Source organism: Notothenia rossii (genome assembly GCF_949606895.1).
Source record: "Notothenia rossii genome assembly, chromosome: 3".
NCBI lineage: Eukaryota > Metazoa > Chordata > Actinopteri > Perciformes > Nototheniidae > Notothenia > Notothenia rossii.
The window spans coordinates 41,643,607-41,654,795 of NC_136901.1; the positions used below are offsets into that span (position 1 = coordinate 41,643,607).

General features: G+C 40.5%; 2 long non-coding RNA genes across 2 annotated transcripts; one reads left to right on the forward strand and one right to left on the reverse strand.

The window, feature by feature from the left end:
- The first annotated feature begins 971 nt into the window (after positions 1 to 971).
- Positions 972 to 2,138, forward strand: LOC307031232. The gene is made up of 2 exons (XR_013805887.1): positions 972 to 1,165; positions 1,336 to 2,138. It is a non-coding gene; the product is annotated as an uncharacterized lncRNA (long non-coding RNA).
- Positions 2,139 to 2,441: 303 nt separating this feature from the next.
- On the reverse strand, positions 2,442 to 9,111 carry LOC307031234. The gene is made up of 2 exons (XR_013805889.1): positions 8,483 to 9,111; positions 2,442 to 2,656 (listed from the first exon to the last, which is right to left on the reverse strand). It is a non-coding gene; the product is annotated as an uncharacterized lncRNA (long non-coding RNA).
- Between the last annotated feature and the right edge of the window lie 2,078 nt (positions 9,112 to 11,189).

Below are 11,189 nucleotides of genomic sequence, written 5' to 3' on the forward strand. Positions count from 1 at the left end.
ACAAAACAAAACAAACACAGGGGAGTGACACTTTTATTGTATTTAGCATTTTGTGAAGAAAGGTAAATGTTTAGTATATAATGTAACACAGCATGGCCCTAATATTCTTATACCTTTGTTTCCCAGCCTGCAGCTTTGCTATAAATGAGAGCACAATGTTACTGAATAAAGCGTTAGTCCTGAAGAGAGCTTCAGTAAAGAACCACAACATAGCTGCAGTTTAAAGAGTCCCTCTGTGTCTCCTCCACAGGAACATAGCTGCAGTTTAAAGAGTCCCTCTGTGTCTCCTCCACAGGAACATGGCTGCAGTTTAAAGAGTCCCTCTGTCTCTCCTCCACAGGAACATAGCTGCAGTTTAAAGAGTCCCTCTGTGTCTCCTCCACAGGAACATAGCTGCAGTTTAAAGAGTCCCTCTGTGTCTCCTCCACATGAACATAGCTGCAGTTTAAAGAGTCCCTCTGTGTCTCCTCCACAGGAACATAGCTGCAGTTTAAAGAGTCCCTCTGTGTCTCCTCCACAGGAACATAGCTGCAGTTTAAAGAGTCCCTCTGTGTCTCCTCCACAGGAACATAGCTGCAGTTTAAAGAGTCCCTCTGTCTCTCCTCCACAGGAACATAGCTGCAGTTTAAATAGTCCCTCTGTGTCTCCTCCACAGGAACATAGCTGCAGTTTAAAGAGTCCCTCTGTGTCTCCTCCACAGGAACATAGCTGCAGTTTAAAGAGTCCCTCTGTCTCTCCTCCACAGGAACATAGCTGCAGTTTAAAGAGTCCCTCTGTGTCTCCTCCACAGGAACATAGCTGCAGTTTAAAGAGTCCCTCTGTGTCTCCTCCACAGGAACATTTGTAGTGAATGTGACTCAGGCTTCCTATCAGGCAGAGGAGAACCAGAACATCACCCTGGAGTGGACCTTCAGCTCCAGAACAGACCCACAGTTTGCAGGATGAGTCCAGTGGGTATATTGTCTGGTCCCTCTCTCTGTTCTGTCCTTCCTGTCGTTAGTGTCCCTGGTGTGTCTAGTTGTCTGATTGTGTTCACCTGTGGCCCTTGTGTTTCTCCTCCCCTGCCCGGCTGTTTCTCGTCTTGTGATTACCCCTCCCTGTATTTAGTCTTGTCTCTTCCTGTGTTCAGTGTTGGTTTGTCTTTTGTTGGTGACTGAGTTCACCGGTGAGTGTTCTGTTTGTCCAAATGATATTATTATCCTTGAAATAAAGGCATTATTAGTGTTATCTGCATTTGGGTCCTGCTTGCTTCACTCAACCCTAACAGTCCGAGAACATGAGAATTTTCATTATCAGGAAATGTCTTTGACACAGTTTTGTTTGGTGTTTTTACAGCAGCGACACATCGGAACAAACCTGAGACTCCCAACACAGGAAGAAACAAACCTGAGACTCCCAACACAGGAAGAAACAAAACTGAGACTCCCAACACAGGAAGAAACAAACCTGAGACTCCCAACACAGGAAGAAACAAACCTGAGACTCCCAACACAGGAAGAAACAAAACTGAGACTCCCAACACAGGAAGACGGGGAAGGATTGGCCTCTACTCAGCGTTAGCACTGGTTGTTCTACTTGCTCTGATTGGCTGTGTGATTCTTAACTTCAGACGACAAGCAGCCAGTGAAGAAGGTTCAGACTCAGGGACAGGTAACAGTTCAGCAGGTGGACCAACAGAAACTGTTTGACACTATATGTTACTTTAATGCTCATCTAAAGACATTTTCACACTCCTGCACAAAACTGACTCTTTAGACCTGCAGCGCTCTGACACTTTACTTCAGGTATACTGAACATATTATCTCTCTTTCGTTGAGAGATAAACTAAAATGACCAAATGTGATTTCTAAGAGAATCTGTACCAATCAAAAGTCTTTCTAATGTGATTTATTTATAGGCTGGAATCTCTGCTGCATTCTGACACATGTTTAACACATCCTGCACCTCCTGTCCTTTGGTCCATATGTATGTTTGTGTAACACTGCAGCTGTGAGGTCTATCCACAGCATTTGTAATTTTATTTAAAATCTATCATTTACTGTAATCTTTCCTATCGGAGTTGCTCTCGGCCGGTGGTTATTGTGAGATGTTTGAAAGCCATGTTGTTTTTAAATTTACAAATAAATATTTTAAATATACAGAGTGGTGTAATGTAACTTAGAACATATACTCAAGTTCTGTACTTAAGTACGAAATGTGAGTATTTTTATACTTGTACTCCACTACATTCATGTATCAGGCTCTAGAACAAATCGAATGGGGGGGCAATCATTTACCACGGGGGGCACAAACTGCCGTCAACAACCAACACACAAACACCAACGGAACTTCCCTTTCAAAACATGCTGTGAAGTCTCTGTTCTTTCACACGCAGCCTGTAATGGTTTGTTTTTAGTAATCCAGCAGACCATGCAGAACCAATGAGAGCAGCAGCTACAACATATGTACATTTATTTTATTCAATCAGGACAAAACATCACAGGATTCCTCAAAATGAACTTAACTTCTCACTGGATATACAAGTAAAAAACAATTTAAACATCTCATTACATTTATGAAGGACTTATCATTTATTTCAGATCTGTAGATGTTCCTGCTGATGCTTCTCTGTTGCTGTCGTTCTGCACCTGTCCACCAGGTGTCCTCATTTCACATCCTGCAGTGGAGACAGTGATTGAACACTTTGTAATAATACCTGTCTCTACTCTGAAACTCACACTGCCTCAACAAACACGTGTTTCCAGTTCAATCTGAACCTTAGTCTCTATCTGTCTGTTCATATCTCACTTCAAAAAAAAGATAAAAAAGGAACTCAAACTTGAGTTTTACAGTTTCTGAGGGACAACAAATGACGTATTACAGATCTGAAGTCACCAGCCTCCTTGCAGTACATTCAAAATAGGATTTCTGTATTAACAAATAACCACAAAGTGGGGCTGAAATCACACACACACACACACACACACACACACACACACACACACACACACACACACACACACACACACACACACACACACACACACAATGTTCGTATTTAGTCTCCTTATTTTAAATGCCCTAGTATGGTTTTGTCACCATTTCCATAGCCCCACCAAAAATATTTTCCACCAGCTGCCACTGCATGGTTGTGTGTTCTCAGAACATATTGTGATGTAGGCCTACTGTTGTTCGTTCCGGTGCACTCCGACAACACTTATAAACACTATACGTGGAGGTTAAGATTAAACAAATGTATTTCCATGTCATATGTTCCCCTTGCATTAAGTGAACATCCACATATAACCATTGGCCCGATGTGTGCAAGTTACTTTTCATAGACAAAAGCATTTATCCGGTCAAAACTGCCATATCACAGTGAAGGCGGTGCGTAGAAAGCACTGCGCTGCACTTCCGTAGGATTCTGAGTTATACATCCAGCTGCCTCCTGGAGTCCTGGTGCTGCAGATATTTCATGAAGTGTGAAGGAGGTTTTCCTTCTATAAAACAGCTGTGGGCTGTAGATAGCCTGAGATTCACGGACATGAATTCATAGATCAAAGCAGACTGGTGCACACACTCTCCTGTTTTGCCGATCCGGTGCTTAAACAAATAGCTCTAAACCCCTGGCTGAAATATCCCTAAAATGAAGTCCGAGTTCGAAATATATCTCAGATAATGTATGCACTGTAAACTTTCTCGTGTTTCTGTTCAAGCCTCTTTAGGGGCTCCGTAGAACCAGAATCAGAATTGGTTTTATTACAAAGTAGGTTAACACAAAGAGTTTGCTTTGGTATCTGTGGTGCATACAGATCCACAGAAAGAAGAATACATAGTAAACTAAATACAAATAAAAATAGGACTGTTATGGGAGACGTGACAGAAAAATCCAAAAATAAAGTACATTTATTTACACATTAACAATAAAAGCACATATTTTATACAATGTAAAAAATACACAACGTCGAAATATAGATAATTATTTAGAAAACACTATAATAACAAACCCACTACTGAAAACAGCATACACATTATGAAGTGTGCAAAGTAGCTGCCATTTTAAATACAAACTTAAATGCAGTGAGCACAAGCTTGAGGAAACACTTTAAAATACACATATAAACAGGAAGTGTGCAAAGTAGCTGCAGTTTTAAATATAAGCCTGAGTATATATTTACACCAGTGACGTGCGGTGAGCTTCATGGCTGGTGAGGCACTGACTCTTTCAGAGTCCGATTTACAAATATTATATTTTGACCTTAATCAAAATATTCGGTTATTTTCAAAAGCTTTTTTAGTCTGATGCTTCGATTCATTTTAAACAGACCGTTCAACAACACGATACCCAAAATACAAATATTGGATTGTTCTTTCTTAGTAAGATCCCATTTTCATTACAATTGTGGTCTTACCTTGACTTGAAGATTAAGTCCATGCTTTCCTTCTGGACAACAATCTCTATTTGTTTTGGGTAAAAGTCCTCCTTATCTTCCTGTAGTTTGAAAAGTCTAGTTTGTTGTTTGTGTTTACCGTCTCTGCGTAGAATAACAGTAGCAACAAGAACCTGTGGGCTCACGTGCGACCCCTTCAGTGCGGCAGAGGTTATGGCTGCCTCTCCTGCTGCTTTTTTCATTGCCGTTATATGATGAGACCAGCGAGCAAATATCATATATACGTTAAATAAGTTATTTAGAGACTATGCATGGCGAGGATACATTTAATAAAGGGATCTACAAACATTACATTGGTGACCTACAGTGAGATGGTAACAGGAATGCGCTTAGGGCCCGCTTTCCAGCCAGTTTCTGTGGGGTGACGCATTCTGAGGTGAGGCAGAGCTCATCTGTGCCTCACCCCACAGTAACTGGCTTGAGCGTGCTCACAAAATAAGTGCCCACGCTAAATTAGTGCCCGTGCTCCAGCAAGTTACTATGGGCTTACGAGAGGCAGAGCTCATCCCTGCCTCACTTCTCATCGCTACCTGTAGTTGTAGCCAGTGGTGGAGCCAGGATATTTTCAGTGGGGTGGCCAGGATGGAACCAGTGATAATTTTGGGGTGGCATTGAAATCACTATTATATGAACATAAAAATACAAACAAGGGATTATTTAAGGCACCTACAACACACCTCTACATTATTTGGGATTAAGTGGTGGAATAGATCAAATCATATTCAGTATATCTAACTATTTTTTTTGTATTCCCGCAGGCAAAGTATCAACAAAGCTTACATTATACAAATGTAGTGCAATATACCGACTGTTTAGCTCAGGGATGGGCAACTTTGAGGATAGTGAGGGCCAAAAAAAAATGTCCTCACTACCAGAGGGCCACTTCGTGACCATTCACTTCCATCGGCAGGATACTATATCCACAACATTTAAATAGCCAACTTTAGCTACTAATTTAATGAAAATAACTAAATATGTATAGGCAATAAATGTTTATTGTACCAAACACCAACACTGAGTTTAACAACGAATATTGATCTTTGTATTGTGTTTCTATGCTTCCCTCACATTCCATACATAAAACCAAGAACATATGCATTTTTCTGAACTTCACCCACAGCTGGATCAGTAAGCTATACTCTTAATGAGATACTTGTGGCCTCTCCTGCTGCTGCACAATAGACTGAATGTCAATCTCAACATTTGTACATCCGATTTGCATGAGATGGAACAGTGTCTCATCTGTCAGTCTGTTTCTCTCCCTTGACTTGATGTGCTTCATCATAGAGAAGTTGCTCTCGCAGATGTAAGTGCTGCCAAACATGCTGGCCACTGAGAGCGCAAAATCCCTGAGGAGTGGAAAGCGGGACTCGGGTAGCAGTCTCCAAAAGGAAATTCCCCTCTCCTGGCGCTTTGCTAGAAAGGGGTCTGACTGTAGTTCGCACATTTCAAGCTGCAACTCAGGGGGCTGCTCGATGATTGTAGCCGAGAGGGGGTTAGTGAATAACTCGATGCGTGGCTGCATGGTGTGGAAATCTTGAAAGCGCTTCTTAAACTGCTGCTGCAGTGCTTCTATGTCGGCTCTGTACTTGGGTAATGTTTTCTCACATTCGGGGGCATCTTTGCGCATCTCTTCACATGACGGGAAGTGCGCCAGATTAGGACGGTCGGCTGAAAATCCGTCTTTAAACAGAGTCAGTTTAGTAACAAATGCGTTCATGTGCGCATATAGATCCGATCATCTTCCCTGTAACCGCATATTCAGGTGATTAAGATGCGAGGTAATGTCCGTAAGGAAAGCCATGTCGAGAAGAAAATCTGTATTCCTGAGTTTTGCGCAGTACGCACTTGTATCACATTGGATGGTGTCCTCCAAGAAGACAGGGATTTCTGCGCGTAGCGCAAAAAACCTCTCCAAGCATTTTCCACGGCTCATCCACCTTATCTGTGTGCATCTGTAAATCACCGTACGCCGCGTTCACTTCATCCAAAAAGGCTATAAACTTCCTGTGATTGAGAGACCGGTTCCCTCCTCGAATGAGATTAGTAGTCTTGGTAACTAAATCCATGACATGGCTAAAGTTCATTGATTTGGCACACAGAGCCTCCTGCAATATCAAAACGAAATTTGATTTAGCCTGATTTTTTTTTTACAAAGAATGCCCACATTCAAAACCATTAGAATAGCTAACAATAATGTTACCCACCTGATGTATGATACAGTGCAGTATTGGACAGTCAACGCCACTCTGGCGGAGGAGGCCGGCGAATCCAGTGCGCTTTCCTTGCATTGCTGGCGCACCATCGGTAACAACAGCTGAGAGCTTGTGAAATCCTCCGTGCGCACTTACAACATTTTCAACAGCGGCGAAAATATCTTGTCCTTTGGTAGTGCCATGCAAAGAAGCCAGTTTCAATAACTCCTCGTGCACTTCAAAGGAACTGTTAATGGCCCGTGTGTAGATGAGAAGCTGGCTCACATCAGTCACATCAGTGCTCTCATCCAACGCTAAGGAAAAGTATGCACAGTCATGCATGACTTGTTTTACCTTTTGTTCGACATGATTTTGTATATCAAATATTCTTCGTGTCACTGTCCAACGGGACAAAGAGACGGTTTCAAAGTTTTTAGCCATGTTGTCATCTCCGAATGCTTTAGCCATCTGGACTGCACAACTCTTCACCATTTCGCCGTCAGACAGGGGCTTCTTAGCTTTAGCAAGCTCAAGGGAAACGGCATAAGACGCCGTGAGAGACGATTGCTGTGTAGTCGTGGTTCTGGTAAAAAAGTTCTGCTGCTGGCATATTTTCCCTTTTAGGTCAGCAACGATGGCGACTCTGGCAGCTCCTGTGTGCTTTTCATATTTGTCTTTATGGGTGCTGTTGTAGTGGCGACTTAAATTGTAGTCCTTCATTGCCGATTTAGTTTCAAGACACACCAAACACATAGGTTTGCCTTTGAATTCTGTAAACAGATAATCTATTTCCCATTTTGGCTGAAAGAGACGGTTTTCTAGGTCCAGTTTTCTTTTTTGGGCGCTCATGTTTCTTTTCCCGCTAACGGAGGAAAGCCGCGAGGTAAACAGAAGACAATATACACTTGGCTGCAGGCCTCATGAATTTGGGGGGAGCGCCCTCTAGCGGTGAATATTATTAATTACAAGTGGGGTCTGGTTCAAATGATTTGCTTGTTTACAACTGTGAAACCAATATATTTTTGTAAATTGACTCGCGGGCCGCACAAAGTGAGGGCGGTGGCCACATGCGGCCCGCGGGCCGCCAGTTGCCCATCCCTGGTTTAGCTTATGGTGATCAGCAGCCCTATGAGCTCATTCTCTCAGTGTATCATCAGGAATACAGAGACACACACACATCATTCAAATAAGAGTTTTTAAATTCAATTATTGGTTAAGAATAAACATATTAAAGTAAATAACAATAAACAATAGCCCTTAACCCTGAAGGCCCCCGGTTGTAATCTTACAACATTACTTTAAGCTATCCAAAAAAGTCAGTAAATGTTTTTGTTTTTTTAAAAGACTACATTTACATAGTCAAAAGGTCCTTTTGTTCAGCCTCACAATGCTATTGGTTAGTAAATGTGTTTATAGGTCCGGCCCTCTGGAGCATACATATAAGACTAACATTCCTGACAATAGATCTCAATAGTCATCTTTTCTGGTGTAAATGCCTTTTTAATAATAACATTTTTGAATGGAACATTCTCAACACGAATGCATCAATCCAAATAAATATAACTTAAATATGTGGGAAAATACTGTGTTTGAAATGTATAATTGAAATGAGATGTTTTTGTTTTGATATATATATATATATATATATTGTATTCCAGTCTCCCTTCAGATATGTTAAGTGGCATGTAATTCAACACAATGCTGCTCACCTCCTTCAAAGTGAAATTAAAAACCTCTGCATTTTCTATATAGATATTAACATTACTTAATGTCAGCTTCGTAAAAAAAAGAACCCATAAAAAATATTATTTACAATGGACTACGCTTAGCTAACAGACTAATTTCCACCACACTCACCTTTTCTCTTGAAATACTGGGTGACATACTGTCTTCCTTTAGTCCCTCTCTTTTCTTTCTCTCCTTTCTTTTCTTTTTGAAAGACTGACTTTGTGAGTCATTGAGACATGGTGTTGTACCCTTAAAAAGGGAAATAGTGAGAGAAGTGAAGACATACAATCACACTGCTCCGCCTTCACTCGTCTGAATCGAGCCATCTTTAAAAAAGGAAGCTTGTACATTTACAATGAATACACTCAAATTTCAGGACCAATAATTATGACTAAATTCTCCTTTATCTTTAGCTCTTTAACAGTGGTAAACAACATATGTATGGACATGTGAATGCAACAGTGCCTAGCTTAGCTGCTAATAACATGACAAACGGTCAGATTCAGCGGCACCACAAGGTATACAGCAGTTAGCTTCAATGAACACAAAGTTAGCCAGAGTTAGCAAGAACCTTCAAACAATACAACAATGTGCAAAATACACACTTTCCTCTCCCAACGAACCACGGTGATGTAATACAGATGACATATATAACATGGGTTGATAGATGTATAGTGCTTTGTATACTGTAATTACCTTAAAAAGGGAAATAGTGAGTGAGAGAAGTGAAGACATACAATCACGCAGCTTCCGCCTTCGCTCTTCTGAATCGAGTGAGGAAGAGCGCAGTGATCCCTCCCACTGGAACCCCAAGGCATTACCAACAGATTAACGCACAATCAGCCCATACAGTAGGATACATCTATCTCTCAGAATAGACTAGTCTTGTCTGTCGCAATGGCACACACGTAAGTACTTGCATCCCTGCTCACATGCTCTCACTCTCTGCTAGAAAGTGCCGTTAGGAGGCGGAGGCGGGACCAAACCATTACATGTAAATAGAGGGGGGTGTACAGAGGCTTTGGATAATTAACTTTTGGAAGAAAATAAGTTAAATGAATTGTAAGTTTAGTGAGTACATTATCAATATAACGTTATATTAATGTTAATTATTGATGAAGGATGAAAGGTTACTTAACATTTTTTTTCTTAATGTTCTAAAATTGTTTGGGCCCCCGTGGTGAGGGTGTTTGGGGTTGCCAATAGGGTGGCCACGATTCAGCTGGGGGTGGCCATGGCCACACAATTTATTATTATTACTATTTAGTTTTTCTTTAGTTGTTTTTCCGTTACATGATTGGAGTATGACAGGTGAGGCTCTGCCTCCCCTGCCTCCCCTGACTGCACGTCGCTGATGTACACATTGTTCAAGGTTATTGAAGAGAGAACAACAGAGGGACATCTGGTTACAAAAGAAACCAAGCAACTATGGGGCTAAATACTTAAACTTTAATTTATCCATTCATCACAGAGTTTTCCATTTAGTGGCTTCCTTCAGCTGAAGTACTTACATTCAGCCTAGACTTTATTGAGTATGAAGAAAGTGAAAGGTCAAACAACTATGAACACTAGGCAACAGCTCTCCAACCACATCCTCGGCAGGGGATGTGGTTGGAGAGCTGCTTTGAGAAAAACATCCGCAGAGACACTCACCCTGTATACAGTACAGCCATGGTCATCCCACACCAACACAGTCTCTTCAAAGAGCATATTTTTCAAGTAAATCGATGAAAATAGCGCTTTTTAAATATAAAAGAAGATCACAGATATGCAGCTGAATAAATGTTAATATTATTCAATAGGGTCCGTCTCTCTTTTTTTTTGCTGGTTTAAGAATAATAAACCAGTATAATAGCCCCCTAAGTACCCTCTCTTTTTTATTTGTTTACCTCTTCTCGTGATTTGTTCACTCTCATTACGTCTAACCACAAAGGAAACGAGTAGTGTAGGATACAGTCTATGGTATCAATATAGCAGACAATATAATAGCAGTTTATGTTTAATATAACTTCTCTATGTTGAAATGAATATTAGTTGTTTGTTTAGCTGTTACGACTCCCCATGCAAATACAGTTTTTGCAGCGTATGGCTCTCCTTTCTGGCTCAAGTGCACTGCTCTCAGTGTCAGTGAAGACTTTTAAAAATGCAATCAGGACAATATAAATTCCGTGTTTTCCCCTGAAGTGAACTGACCTTTTTCAGAAAAGCAGAAGTATGCCTATGTCGACATCAGCTCTGTGTGGTTATTTTCAAACTGGTTTCGCATCTGAACACTTCTTCCACAATTACACTGCAGAGGTGGAAGAAGTGTTCAGATACTTCACTTTAGAAAAAGTACCAATACATTATTGTCAAAATACTTCATCACAAGTTAAAGTCCTGCCTTCAAAATCTTACTCAAGTAAAAGTACAAAAGTATTATAAGCAAAATGTACTTAAAGTATAAAAAGTAATCATTGTGCAGAATAATTGCCTCTATGTGTGTATAATTATATTAATATAACACATATTATGTGGCATTTATAGAAAATATTGCTGCATGGAGTAGCATGGAGAAAAACTTTTAGTAAAATATTTAAATAATTGGAGTCTTTTATAACTCAAATAGTTAGTCCAATGTTTTTAGAGATGTATTTTTTTCCAAGAAGCTAAAGCTGTTAAGTAAATGTATTGGAGTAGAAGTATAAAGTAGCATACAATGGAAATACTGAAGTAAAGTACAAGTACGTCACATTTGTGCAGTTACTTTCCACCTCTGAGTGATCAGTCACAGCAGGAGAGTCAGTGAACAGTCTGATCTGACTGAATGTGGGTCATTCTTATTATCTCATTATTA